Source organism: Mastigoproctus giganteus, chromosome 13, assembly GCF_048544385.1.
Source record: "Mastigoproctus giganteus isolate SK-2022 chromosome 13, ASM4854438v1, whole genome shotgun sequence".
In the NCBI taxonomy this organism is placed as follows: Eukaryota; Metazoa; Arthropoda; class Arachnida; order Uropygi; family Thelyphonidae; genus Mastigoproctus; species Mastigoproctus giganteus.
Window position 1 is genome coordinate 137,057,072 of NC_143587.1, and position 14,652 is coordinate 137,071,723.

At 38.3% G+C, this 14,652-nt stretch overlaps 1 protein-coding gene across 1 annotated transcript in view; it reads left to right on the forward strand.

The window, feature by feature from the left end:
- RnpS1 (RNA-binding protein S1) overlaps positions 1-14,652 on the forward strand; it is a 119,264-nt gene that overhangs the window by 80,870 nt on the left and 23,742 nt on the right. The window lies entirely within an intron of this gene.

Below are 14,652 nucleotides of genomic sequence, written 5' to 3' on the forward strand. Positions count from 1 at the left end.
TTGGTGATTTTATTGTTCCCAACTCCAGAGGCTAAGGCTTTTTACACAGATTTCATTTGCCTACTAGAATACCAGACAGACGTAACCATACAGCCAACATGCTTGATCTTTTTTCTCACAAACAATTCTTCAATTACACGGCCAAAGTGAGTTTGCTACTGACTCTAGGCACCTCGGAACACAACTTGGTGATAGTCTCTTCTCCAATGAAGTCTTTCTCTCATGGCCATTCTCAGCCTCATGTTGTGTTGCATTACAAGAATGCCAAATGGGATGATGTGTGAGATTTCTTTTCCTTGGTCGGATCAGTTTCAAATCATCTGATGTAAAGGTTTGCTTCGATCGTGTCAGTGAAATTATTCTTGTAGGAATGAAACCCTTTATTCCACACTCCACCTTAAAATCTCACCCTTTATCGAAACCTTGATTTTCCAATAAATATGCTAAGGTTGTTCAAGATAAGAATGTTGCATATCACAATTGGCTTGTATCCAAGTCTCCAGGTTCATTTTCTGCCTACACTAAAGCTCAGGTTAAGAGCAGAAAACTTGATTTTTGCCCATATCTATTCCCTCCTCTGTTAAAAATAGGTTGTTCTATGGTCACTTCAGCCAAAGAGAAAGCTGACCTGCAACCAACTCGTTTATTAATGATCTTGATAAAACCACCTCCTACCATTCCCAGTACACTCCATTCAGTGCCTCCAATGGTCTTCTGTCAGAAGGATTTTGAACATTCCTGATGCTAAGGAAACTCCACGTCCTGATGGTATTTCTGCACTTGTTCTCAAAACCTGTGCTTCTGAACTTACTCTGTTCTGTGTCGCTTTTTTTTCTTTTTTTTTTTTTCACTTTCTTATTCCAAAAGTGTTTTCCCTTCTGCTTGGAAATTTGCCCATATCCATCCAGTTCCTAAAAAGGGTGACAAATCCCTCCCATTTAGTTATTGTCCCATTGCACTTATTTCTACTCTTTCTAAAGTAATGAAGAAATCAATTAACTTTCAACTCTTAAACTATCTAGAAACCTTCCATCTGATCAGCGATCGCCAGTATGGATTCCGTTAGTGTTGATCCACTGGTGGTATTCTGGCTTATGTTATCCATCTATGGACAAAAACTTTATTAGCATTTACACAAATTATCATCATCACTGTCATTCAGGGTAATAAAATGTGCCATCCATGGCCATTATGTGGTCACCTATTTCAATAATTCATAAATTTTCGAAAAGAGTGAAGCAACCGTTTAATTTTTACGATTAAAGAGATTGCTTTGTGGCCTTTTCATCAGTGTACATTTAGTTGTATAAAATAAACAAGGGATCCTGTCTTACTGTGTTAAGAAGAAATTCTGACATGTCTTTCAATTTTTTACTTTGTCTTTATAATGGAAATTAGCAACTCATATTAAACTACAGTAATCCCTTGGTTAGTGCAGTTTCGATTAATGTGATTTTTGATTTAGTGCATTTTATAATTACAGGAATAAAAGCTTTTTCAGCTCAGGTTTACCTTAAACCCTATCATAAAAGATATAAATGACTATTACATATTAACTTACAGCTGTTGTAAGCTTCCATACTTTTCATCACCCTGTAGCTCACTCATCTGCCTTCCCCCCCTCGTTCTGTTAAACTGACCAACTCATCCATCTAGGCATCCTCCTTGTGATATATTTTCTTAACGGTATATATTAATTCATGACTTCCTTAAAAGTGTTCCATAATTTCCTTGTGTTAACACTGCCTGTACCACTGCCCATTTAATTAGGGGCCCATATAGCCTTTAACAAAGTGACCTCTTTCTTCATCATCCAACTTAGAAATGCTTGATCTCTCCTTAATGAGGGCTTCTACACTCAGTGACCACTTACCTGATAGAAAGGTTGTATTGAGAAGTTATTAACATTCATTATTCAAGTAACTGAACATCAATGGAAACAAGTTAGTTAATGTGCACACTGTTACACTTCAGACACAATTTGGATCATATCCAAATTGTGACCACCACATTCATTACAGATGGGGTGGTTACAGTTCATTGATCACTGAGTGTATATTTTTTACAGTGCTATCTACAATATGGGTGATGTGCAGCTCTTGAATATTCTTGCCCCTAGTACACACATCCTAACATGCTGACATAGCAGTTGTCTAGTTGAATTAAAAATTGTTTCCCACAGTGAGTTCCCTCCCACTTGTTCCATTCATGAAATGAATTGAAATCACCCAGAGGAAAGCATTCACGATTGCTTCCTATTCTATCTGCATACAGAGGCTCTTGTCATAGTCCACAATATTCTGGTTTGTAGCATAATCCCACTCTCACAGCTATCTCACACCACACAGATTCTTTGCCGATATATATAAGTTCAGAAAATGGGAATGTTTTTGTTGATAAGAAGCATGACCCACCTCACCATTCCAATTTTGCCCGTCTTTCCTAAATGTATTATATGTGCCATATACAGGTATGCAATTAGTTAACTTACCCGAGTTTGCACTTCTGGGCAAGTCAACAAATGATGATATCACAGGGTGGCTCTGAGACATGGTACAATCCTAAAATTTGGAACAAAAGGAACTTTTGGCATGGTGAATACAGTGCTCAGAAGGGGTGCAGGAGTGTTATCAAAAGTTGTGTTGTGAGATGAAGAAAGATAACTCTGGAGGTCTGTTACAGGCCAAATTACTGAGAAATGTAATGCACATCTTTTCATTCAGTGGTTCCCGATCTTGTTTCAGATACAGACCACTTTTATATTTGAAGTACCAGGCTACAAAAAATATTAAACTGTTCATGTATATATTGATAATTATTTTTTAAATTCAGTGATATGTACTTGTACTTAACTTTTTACCAGATACATTGGTAAATTGCCACCAAAATGATTTTAATTTGAAAATAAAAATCTCCTAAGGTTGATGTCAATGTGAATTTTAGCTTTCCTTCATTATTGGTTTGACTTTTGTTCTGTATCATTTTGTTATTGAAGAAGTCTGGCCATAAAAAAATGGAAAATCGTTTTTATGCTTTGTTAAACCTCTTCTTTCATATAATTATCAAGTGTTCTAAAATATGAATTTAAGATTAGCAGTTTTTTATAATCCATTGATCTGTATGCTGGCTTCAAGTTTGATCCTAGCATCTTGCTTCAGTTACTTCATCTTTGTTTACATTTATTGCCATTGTCCAATGCCTGAAGCATTCTGGTTTTTCAATTCTTATTTCAAGTTTTGTTTGCTAACAATGACAATAATGCCAAAGCATTATTGTCAATAATTAAATTCAAAAGTAGTGGTTTTTAATGTAGATTTTACTGTAATGCACCACTAGTGCAAGATGTAAATGATTCCTCTAAATAAGTTAGGTAAAGTACACAGCATGTTAAATTTCATACGTATTCAGTTTTTTTCTTAAATTAATTGAATTTATTTTTTCCAAATAATAGAAGTGAAAAGTAAATAACTGATTGTTATCAACTAATTACCAATTCAGTAACTGTTGTGTATAAAAATAATTCTTTTCACTAAACTGTGTTTTTCACAATATAATAGTGGCATAGTATTTAAGGTTAGGCGCCACCTGTGGTTTCCCACATCTGTGCCGTATGTACTCTGTGATGGAATGCAGAACTACTGCATAAGCCAGAAAAAAGTGTTGTGTCTGGTTTATGCGGTATTGTGGTATGTTCTGTTGTTGTGTCTCTGGCTACTTGGCTGCAGGGCCCCTAGTGGAACCCTACGTTGCCTGCCGCCACCACTGGGAGGTGAGCCAGGCTGCCTTCATAATCTGGCTGATCTCCACCAGGGTCGCCTGAGCTTACTGGATGGAGACCAAACAAAAAGGGGGGGGGGGAGAGTGAGAAAGATAGTAGAAGTGGTGGAGTCAAAGTAGGCAAAAGGAGGAGGATGAGGAAAGAATGCATCCTCCAGCGGAAAGAAGAGGTGGGAAGGGAGAATTAGGTATCACCCCCGGTCTGGGAGCCCACCAAAAGCCACGGAAATTAAGACAGCTTGCAGAACAAGGAAGGTCTGCAAAGTTGGGAAGATGCAACGGGAAGTGTCTCAGTTTGATTTATATCAGTTCAGTGCCATCATTCCAACATGGAAGATATCCAGTTAGGTATTCATTCAGTTCTGATAGTGGCCGATGATGAGGGAAGAACAGGTACGAGGAGAGAGAGAGATCATAGCAGTTTCAGGAACGTCTGGTATGGATGTCTATGTTGTGGGATCAGACGTGGAGAGATGATACCAACGCCTTTTGAAGACTGCTGAGGCATACCTGCTAAAAGCTAAAAACGCTTCTTTTGATTTTAACAGGTTGCTTTCCGGGCTGAGTGTGAGTAAATTTATATCCAGTAACAGTTGATTACGTAGGTCCAGGTAGATGTTACACGAGTGCATTACATGGTGCTAGTCCCCCAGTTCTCCACAAACACAATGGGCATTGTTTACAAGCCTAAAGTCCTGAAGTCGCTTTTTGAATGACCCATGTCCTGTCAGAAGAAAGGGAACCAGCCAAGTATTTGTTTGTTGAGGTAGGAGACACTAGATAGAAATAGCTTGGTAGTACTGCCTATGGTGGAATCATCCAAACGGATTTGCCAGAGGGAAACAAGTTCCTGCGAAGTACACCGGAGTTCTTGTTTCAGATCTGCACCGACAATTGTTTTTATCCCCAGGAATTCAGTTTATTTGTTCTTTCTGATGGCATGTGAAAGTGCTGTGAAGGCTGCTTGGAGATCAAGGGGGATACAACCTGTTAATACTTGTAGTGCTGCTGTTGAGGTCATTCTACAAGCTCGAGTCATTTTTAATAACATCAACCGTTGTATCTGCAGAATAACGTTCCTAGTGCTGATGATGTACAGACGATGGAACCATAAAGCAGCGCCATATGTTACGAATGGTACAAAAACAGCTGAATAAAGAAGGTGGAGTGCAGGTCCCTTAAGACCTCAGTCTTTGCAGGTGAAGCGAGCAAGCATATTGATATAATTTTTGGCCTTCTCTTTCATGGACTTTAGACGTGGCATGGAAGTTCTGCGATCATCTAGGGCAGTGGTCGCCAAAGTGGTCAATATCAACCCCAGGGGTCAATATAACATTGTTAGGGGTCGATAGAAAAATATAAGACATCATTGTACGGGTAATATTTAATTCGGTTAACTTGGATTATCTCCATCCTGAATGACAATGCAATTAACAGTGAATCGTGGGAACAGTGACATGAATAGGACCTGTAAGATGGAGTAAGGTCATGAAAATAGTTATGTAGGCCAAAATGATGTATTTACCAATAAACGGATGTCAGTGGTTCCCGCCCGGCCCGCGTATGATTGCAACACATGCGCGGTTGTTTATTTACTTATACTTGCACGTATTTGATCTCAGTCTTATTTTTGCGCATCAGCATATATATTATAATTCAATCGTTATTCATTCATGAACTAAACTTCTCTATGTTGAAGAGTTGAGCAGGGCTGGTAGTTTTGTACATCCTATAGAAATACGTGAGTAGGTATATTATTTAAACTTATTACTTTTGCTTACTAACTTCAATTTTAATTATTTTGTTACAGGCACAATTTGGATTGTGCCTGCAACCACAATGGCAGCTTCAGATTCTAAAAAGAAATGCAGACAATATTTGTTAGAATATTTGAAACTTGGGTTTATTACTTCATTAACAAACGAAACGAGGCCTATGTGTCTTCTTTGTTAAAAAAACTTTTAGTAATGATGCAAAAATGAAAGATTATCTTCAAAGACTCCATCCCAATAAGAAAGATCTTTACTTTTTTAAAGAACTGAAAGAGAAATACACACATCGACCAACTATGAAATCATTTATGAAAGCACCTGCCGAAGCTGACAATAAAACAAGGATTAACAGCCTCCTACAATATTTCTTTTAATATAGCAAAAAAAGGAAAACCATATACAACTGCAGAGGACATTGTTATACCCGCAATCAAAGAAGTAATTTAAACCATAATGAAAAAAAGATTCTGGCCCTGTTTTAAAATGCTTACCATTGAGTGCGAATACCGTGAAAAGGTGTATTGGTGAAATGGCTGAAGATGTAGAAAAAACTGTAGTATTAGAACTCAAAAATAGTAAGTTCTCCATCCAACTTGATGAATCTACATTCGATAGTTCTTCTATTTTTATGGCTTATGTAAGATATAGTAAAACCAAACATCAAATTATTGACGAATTTTTATTTGCAAAAATCTTGAAAGTGATGGAACGGTGTTGACAATTTTTCAGCAATTGGAGGAATATTTAAATAAGTATGATATTCCATTTACTAATATAACAACAGTAGCCACAGATGGAGCACCTACAGTGGTGGGCCGTTATCGAGGTTTCGCTGCCTTTCTGAAAGAAAAAGTTCAAAGTGTACATACTATTCACTGTGTGTTGCACCGAAACCATTTGGTGGCAAAAACTCTCAGTGACGAACTGCATGATACTCTAAGAGTGTGTATTAAATCCATTAATCAAATTAGAGCTCATCCTCTTAAATCGCGATTGTTTGCTAAACTTTGTGAAAAAAATGATGAAGTATCAAACCAATTTTTTTTTTTATGTGAACCCCAAACACAAGAGGTATTAGAACCTATAGTACTTAGTACCATTACTCCATTCAGTATGCAAGAGTAATTAGTACTTAGTACTAAGCCTCTGTAGCCGAGTGGGCAGGAGCGGGAGTGCAGTAGCACACGCTCTTTGAGTAGACCGGGGTTCAAGCCCCTAACTGCTGAATACGGTCGTCTGCCAACCCGCACTGGACCAGCGTGGTAGATTATGGTCCATTTCCCTCAACATGAATTGTTGAGGAGGCTTCCATCCTGCAGTGGGTTGATAATGGCTGCACTTTACTTTTACTTTTTTTACTAATTACTTTTGCATACTAAAGTAAGATGGTTGTCTAGAGGTGCAAGTCTACAAAGATTTGTTGAGTTGTTCGGCTCAACCCTAGAGTTTCTTACAGATGTTAATTTGTTTTTGAGTGATGAACTTAAGAGAAATAAGAATCATATTTTCTACTTGGCGGACGTATTTTCAAAATTTAATGACATACAGTCCCGTCTACAAGGTAAAGATGTCACGATTATTCAAGCTCGGACGATTTTTTTAGGCTTCCAAACTAAATTAGCCTTATTTAAATCATCATTGTTACGAAAAGATTTTCAGTACTTTTCGAATCTATGGGAATTGGAAGTAAAACATGAAGACTTAGAAATATACACAAAACATCTTCAAAATTTGAGTGATTATTTTAAATTGCACTTTGCAGATTTTGAGAACATGCACATTCCAGATTGGATTATCACGCCATTTTCTGCAGATATTGAAATTATCGAATGTAACTTACAAGATGAACTTATTGAATTGTCAGTTGATCTTGAAGCTAAGACGCTTTTTAAAAATAGGACTTTAAATTACTTTTGGACGAATATAAATGTAGAAAAATATCCAAAACTTTCTGAAGTGGTACTCTCCTTTTTGCTTGCATTTCCAAGCTCGTACGTGGTTGAAGCTGGTTTCAGCCATGTTAATTCCATTTTAACAAAACAAAGAAATAAGCTAAATATAGAATTCTGTGGCGATTTAAGGCTGAAACTTACTAATTTTGAATCCAACATTGCTAATCTTGTCAAGAGTCACGAAGCACCCTTCACATTGACGTTAGTAAATTGTATACTAAGTTAATAAAAGTCTTATTTTCATATATATATAAGGGAGATTGTATTATTGTTATTTTGTTATCTAATTTAAATTTTATATTTTATATATTATGTATCCCTCCTATCAAATATGTAATGTTAAGAAGGACGTCAAAAACAAAAGTGACATTAAGCCAATATAATAATATATACTATATTATACATACAGTAAACACTGTAACTATAAAATAAACAATCTAAAAACTCACATAAGCATCTTTTTTGCTTGTCCTATTATAATTACGTAATAGTAAAATAGAGGGGGTCGATAAAAAGTTAAGAAACTCTTGAAGGGGTCGAAGGTCAAAGAAGTTTGGCGACCTCTGATCTAGGGTGACACCTAAATATTTGAATGAATGTTGATTCTTGAGTGCATGTCCTTTATAACGAATGGTTAGTGGTCTGTTGATGTAAGACGGCCTCTGAGAAGCAGGGTTCTGATTTTATCTGTAGAGATTTCCAGCTTATTCTCTTCAGCCCAAACCGACGGCATTCAAGTGTATTGGCTCTGCTCTCAATATCTGCACGAGTAGGGCCCTCAACAACGATAATCAGGTCATCTGCATATGAGAGCTGTGTGGTATGGGGGAAGTCCTGCAGGAGCCATTCATCCAGAATCGTATTCCAAACACTGGCCCCGGAACAGAGCCCTGCGGGCAGCCTCTGGTGAGTTGGCGGATGATACTATGAAATTTTGTTTTCATGGTAACTTTTCTGTTATAGAAGTAATCTGTAAGACATTTGAAGATGTTGAGGGAGCAGCCAGATATTCTGGCACGCCGCAAGATCCCTGGCCACCAGACGGTGTCAAAAGCTCCCTTAAAATCTATAAAAATCACCAGTACGTAGCGGGCATCAGAATTATCTGCTAGATGAGTAGTTTTCAGTAGTGCATCAATAGTTGAGCACCCCTGCTTGAAGCCAAACTGGAGTGTAGAGGCAAGTCCTTTGGTTTCATAGACAAACTGGAGACAGATGAGAAGTAACCTCTCAAATACTTTTCCTAATATTGGCAATAGAGCAATTGGACGGTATGCTTTGGCTACACCAGTGCGACGATTTGGATCCTTGGGTAAAAGCCTGAGGTTGGGCGTGTTTCCTTGTAGGAAAGGAGCCTTCATTAAGACACGTGTTGAATAGTTGTACTAGAACATCAGGTGCAGCAGACCAAAGGTGCTTGGACTCCCCCTCGATGAGGTCCAGTCCGGGAGCTTTTCCATTTTTGATTTTATTTGACTAATGCAACCTCCTCTTTTCTGTGGCAAAGGGCAAGTAGCCCTGATTCTCAGTGATGACTTTCTGTGTACTTCAGTGTCATGATCAGGATTGTCTTGGTAGATTATTCCATCTAGAATCTTGTTCATTGTCTCCGAGGAGCCCTCAGAACGGATAGAATTTATGATATCTGTGGACCCAACTTTGTTCCTTATGAGCTTGTGCATCAAACTCCAAGGGTTTTTATTGCCTTCCATCTCCACCAGGGCATGCCAGGAACTTTGTTTGGCATGATAAATTTTGTTCGTGTATTCTCTCCGGATTGCATTGTATCTTTCCTTGTACTGTGCTACTGTTTGCAGTGGGTGTGTTCTTCTTTTTCTTTGTAACTCTTTCCTTGCACGCTGGAGAGAGGAGTGGAGATCTGTTATTTCTTCTGACCACCAGGGAACTGATTTTGGATGTCAGGTACATTTTTTCATCGAGGCATGTGATGCTTTATGGAGTAAGTCTTGCAGGAAATTAGTTTTCTGGTAGCTATTCATGGTTCGAAAGCGCTCAGCTGAATGGTGGTGAAGAGCATCTCAGACAATGTTCTCAAAGATATCCCATTTGGCAGTTCTAGTGGAGAATATGATGGTATCGTGAACATACATCAGATGAGTAGAGGTGCTGTTTTCATTGCTATATGTTATTAGTCGATCACTGGTGGTGGCAGTGTCGTGTACTTGCCAGTGCCTTAGTCTGTTGACAAGAGAGGGGGTTAATAGTGTGATATCCAGATTAGACTTCCCAGCTGTACGTAGTTGGCTGTCCAGGTAGGTTGGCTATTACAAGTCCATGAGAGGAGATGAATTCCTCTAGTAGGTCTCCTCTGGCATCAGTGGTGGCATTATGCCATTGGGTTGATCGAGCATTTGCGTCAGAAGCTATGATAACATCTGCATTTCCAAGGAGGTCAAGGGCTTGTTCAAGACGAGCAATGCGTGGCTGTATCTCGGTGCCAAATTAGAAATACGCCGTGAGAAATGTGATGCAGCCAAAGTTGCCCTCAAAATTGCCCCAGCCAGATGTGGGCAGCATAGGGAATCAATTCTAGTGATGACTAGATCTGGATTTTGGACAATGATGGCTGCGAGACAGTGCTCTTGTGTAGTTTGAATTTTTCTGTACATTGGGGATAACCAGAGATCCTGCCACATATGCAGTAGGGCTCTTGTAGAAGGAGATCAAGATTTAATTCCTCCGTGAGGAAATGGAGCTGAGATGCCACTGAAGTTGATTTTTGTGCATTTATTTGGCCTATGCGAAGTCTGGATGATGGTAAGTACGGTGTTCTACTTTCCATAATTGGTGTTATTGCGTATTATTTCAGCTGCTCTCTTGTAAACAAGGCACCATTTCTCACAGAGTGGTCACTAGGTTTGTTGATGGCTTACAATTGGCGCATTTCGGTGGTGAAGTTTTATTGGGGCATTCTTTGTAAATGTGGCCGGCTTCAGCACAGTGGCCACATACAGGTTTTTGTTTCAGACATTTGGCTGATATGTGTCTGTATTCTAAACAGTTGTAACATTTCAGGACTGGTACAAAATCCCTTACCCCATGTGAGGACCAGCCTAGAAAGACACTTTCTTGAATAATTAATTGTTTTCTGATTCTGGGAGATACTTCTATGATCCAATTTCGGCAATCATGTACCCTGGTTTTAGTGGAGTATTTGATCTTAATTTCACTATAAGCATCCTCCTTCTCCATAGTCTCATAAAGGTTCCTGTTGTAGATTTCTTTAATTAAGTCATCCTTCTGGATGGAGCTTTCTACGTCAAATACTATCAAGCTGGGGCCCCCGAAGCTTGGGGGTCTCAAAGACAAGACTAGTATCCACTTCGGTCCTGCAGGATTTTATCTTATCTAAGTCAGATTTCGTGGCTGTTTCAAGAATGATTCCTTTGTCCCTGATCTTGCGGATACTTTTAATCTTGACATTACCTAGCTTTGGTTTGATAGGCTGAAGGATTTTGTTTTTCACTCCATCACTGTCAGCAATGTCGCAGCCCTCTCCAGCTTTAATGATGAGCATGTGTTTATATTCAGGGGTAGTTACTTTGGGCATTTTTGCCACAGCTGCATATGATAATTGTGGGGTCCTTACAGGTGGGTCCACAGATATGGCTGTTGAGGTCTGGACGTCCGTAGGTATGAGAGCAGGACTGTTGACAGCCGCAGTTAATGTAGAGTTAGTCAATTGGAGGAGTTCGTTTGCGACTTTAAGTTGTTGATTTTCTATTATCAAATTCATACATCTTCTCAAGGGAGCCCCAGCAACGTGGTATACAGAGCAAGGTAGTTTTAGGGATCATACTCTTGTCACCGTTTAAGCAACACTCCACTTTACATCTCAAAAGAGGAATTATCTTGAGATTGGATAAGTTATTGCTCAGAAAAGTGGGAAGTTCCTCGTCAACTTTAGCATCCTCCCAAAGCTTGGTGGTAGGGCATTTAAAGTGACCGATACATTTTTCTTGGTTAGTACTACCTTCAGCAAAGTTTTGCATACCACACTGGCTGGCATACAAATGACTATCACTGAAATGCCGCCTTCTTCTTCCATTATTAAAAAATTCCGGTTTGTAGATAACTGAATTATTGGAGGCTACTCCATAGTTGTTGTTAAGGTTACAGTTATCATTTGCAGCAGATTGTATCTGGATATTGCGCTTTTCGTCATGAATTACTTCTGAAGAGGAAGATGTATTTTGTGCTTTTGTAATTTCAGGGTTATGCAGAGCAGCAGGACTGCCAGTATAATTGCTTTCTTCTGCATTTGATAGAGTTGGATCCGTCAATTTTAATAGAATTATCAGGCTCGCTTGCCTTTCCTTTGGTTTTCATCGCTTTATTTTGTGGAATTTTATTATGTGCATGCATTTTGCATGCTTGGCATAGGAAGAGGTTCCTCTTTGCGAGTGGCAACTTTGATAGTTTATTGACACAGCAAGCCCCTAGGATAATCAAGCAGCTGACACATTGAACAGTCAGCAAAGCAAGCTTCCAGCACTGACTGCCTGTGGTCTTTTCGGTGTTAGCACTTTTCTTCTGTATTGGACTTGGCATATTTAGGCAATAAACAATTCTTACAAATTAGCAGAAGTGGAATAGTTTGTTTTTCTGATTTGGAGCGAGGGCTTTAAGGCAATTCATTACAACAACAACTAGCAGATATATACCGACTTGTAAGTCATTAGCAGCAGGTCACTAGAGAGTTGATTCTTTAAGAAATAAGGGATTTAAACGACCTTCTTAAGTGCTAACCTTAACCTTGAAAGGTTTCCGAGTGGATAGCTTTAGCATTGCCGGGGTAGTAGAAGGCAAACTTTGTTCTGATGAAACATTACTGATTAGTTGAATTATAACACACAGAAAAATGAAAATAAAAGTTTACCTGTCACATGGAATACCATACTCGATCTGCCAATGGGTTCCTCATATTAACAGGAATGTCCTGGTATACTTTAAAACAGTTTATCCATCGCGATAAACTGTTTTAAACTATATATTTTTTGCACTAAACACAGCAACAAACTGTGTGGTCACACTTCCCATCAACGTCCGTTATCTCCTATCTCAGTATAATATAAAAGTTAAAATGCAACATGTATTTCATGGTTCTTTGATTTAATTAAATAAAAGCAAAAATGTTAGTCAGGTCATGATATACAGCCAGATTTTTCATGTACCTTACTTACTTTTTACTGTATTTTAATTAAAGTTAAAATACAGCATGTATTTCAAGTTTCTGCTGTGATTAATATAATGAATAAATAGTATTATTCATATATTCAGTATGTTATAAAAAAAAAAAAAAAAAAGTTCTCTAAGGGGTAATTGACTCTCATGTGCACATTGTTTAAACTGAGCCCAAGAACTTTTCTTCTTCTGCATATCTACCACATTTTCCATTCACTCCTCCAATAAGCACACTGCATCAAAAATATCCAGTGCTTTAACTGCAATACACGAAGGGAGGATTGAAAATTTTTGCCCAATATAGATTGCAAAGGTTTTCATGAAAGACAATATTGAAATTTCGTGACTCTTCTTGTATGTTTACAGAGTTTCAGGTTTGTAACTATATTCTTTTCCTCTACAGAGGGCATTTGAAGTGTGGAATGTGAATGAAGACTGTGAATCTTGAGAGAATCAAGCACCTTGCGGTCATTGAGTACCTTCATTTAAAGAGAAGGTCGACGAAAGAAATTCATGAAGAGATGCAGCAAACATTAGGGGAAGCTTATCCTTCAATATGCCACAGTCAAAAACTGGGTTGCAGAATTTAAGCATGGACGAGACAGTGTTGAAGATGCACTCTGCAGTGGGAGGCCTGTTACTGTGTTGACATCTGCTGCAAATGTAGGTGCCATTCATGATCTGATTATGAAAGACCACAGCATAAAACTAAAGCACATTGAGCCAACATTCAACATCTCCTATGAGTGAGCTCGTGATATTGTGGTGGATGTTATGGGAATGACAGTTCCTTTGAGGTTGGCCCTAAATCACTAAATGCAGATGAGAAGTGGGAAAGAGTGAGGTGTTGTAATGAGATTGTGCAGCATTTTTAAACTAATGAAGCTCAGTTTTGGGGGTAGTGTGTCACTGTGGATGAAATGTGGATGCATAACTTCAACCCTGAAACAAAAGAACAATCGAAAGAGTGAAACATCCCTCTTCTCGCCCAAAAAGTTGAGTGCAAAAGTCAGTTGGGAAAGTCATGGTGTCCATCTTCTGGTATACAGAAGACAATGCATTTGTGACTCAGGCACTCCATGACTATGGGTTTGAGCTATTGTAGCATCCACCCTACTTACTGGATTTAGCTCCTTCGTTTTTTTTTCTGTTTCCAAATATCAAAAAGGACTTGAAAGGACAGAAATTCTACAGTGACAATGCTATGATGGATATAGTCAACAACTGGGGTGAATAAAAATCTTCTGAATTTTATTTGAGTTGGTTATGAAAGATAGTGAATTGGGCCAGAGAGTGTTGACTTAAATGAAAAATAAATTGAGTTTTCACAACTATCCAGCATTCCTTCTATGAGAGGCTAAAAACTTTTCAACTTCCCCTCATACAGTGTGACATGTAGGAAAAAAGAAATGATAATTGCCATATTTCTATTTGTCCAATTTTAATAAAATCTAGGATGGCTATTAGCAAATCTTACTAAAAGAGGCATAAAATTTTATGAAAAGCCATCCTCTGGAAGTATAGTTTTATGTATGAAAGCTGTCATTACATTGTAAGGATTTTACACATAAACAGATGTTCCTAAAAAGGCAGGCAGATTTATACAGTGAATATATGATTTAACACAAATTTTAGCCAAAAAATATGTTACCTTATTAGCTGAAATATACAGTACTTCTATTGCACCAGTGTCCTCTGCCTTTGAAGATGTGTATCCAACTCTAGCATTGAGTTGGGTACCCATCACATTGCCGATTTTTCACCTAATCTCCTTTAGCAGAACAGAAAGTCACAGGGGAGCGCATCTCCTCTGGTTTTGTGTCCTCCTAAAGTCAGCTCTGCAAGCATAACAAGCAGTATAAACAATAATTGATTCTTGAACTGCCTCTGACAGGTCCTGCTCCTACACGGTTTCACGAATAATTCTGGTTGAAAAATGAAACCAG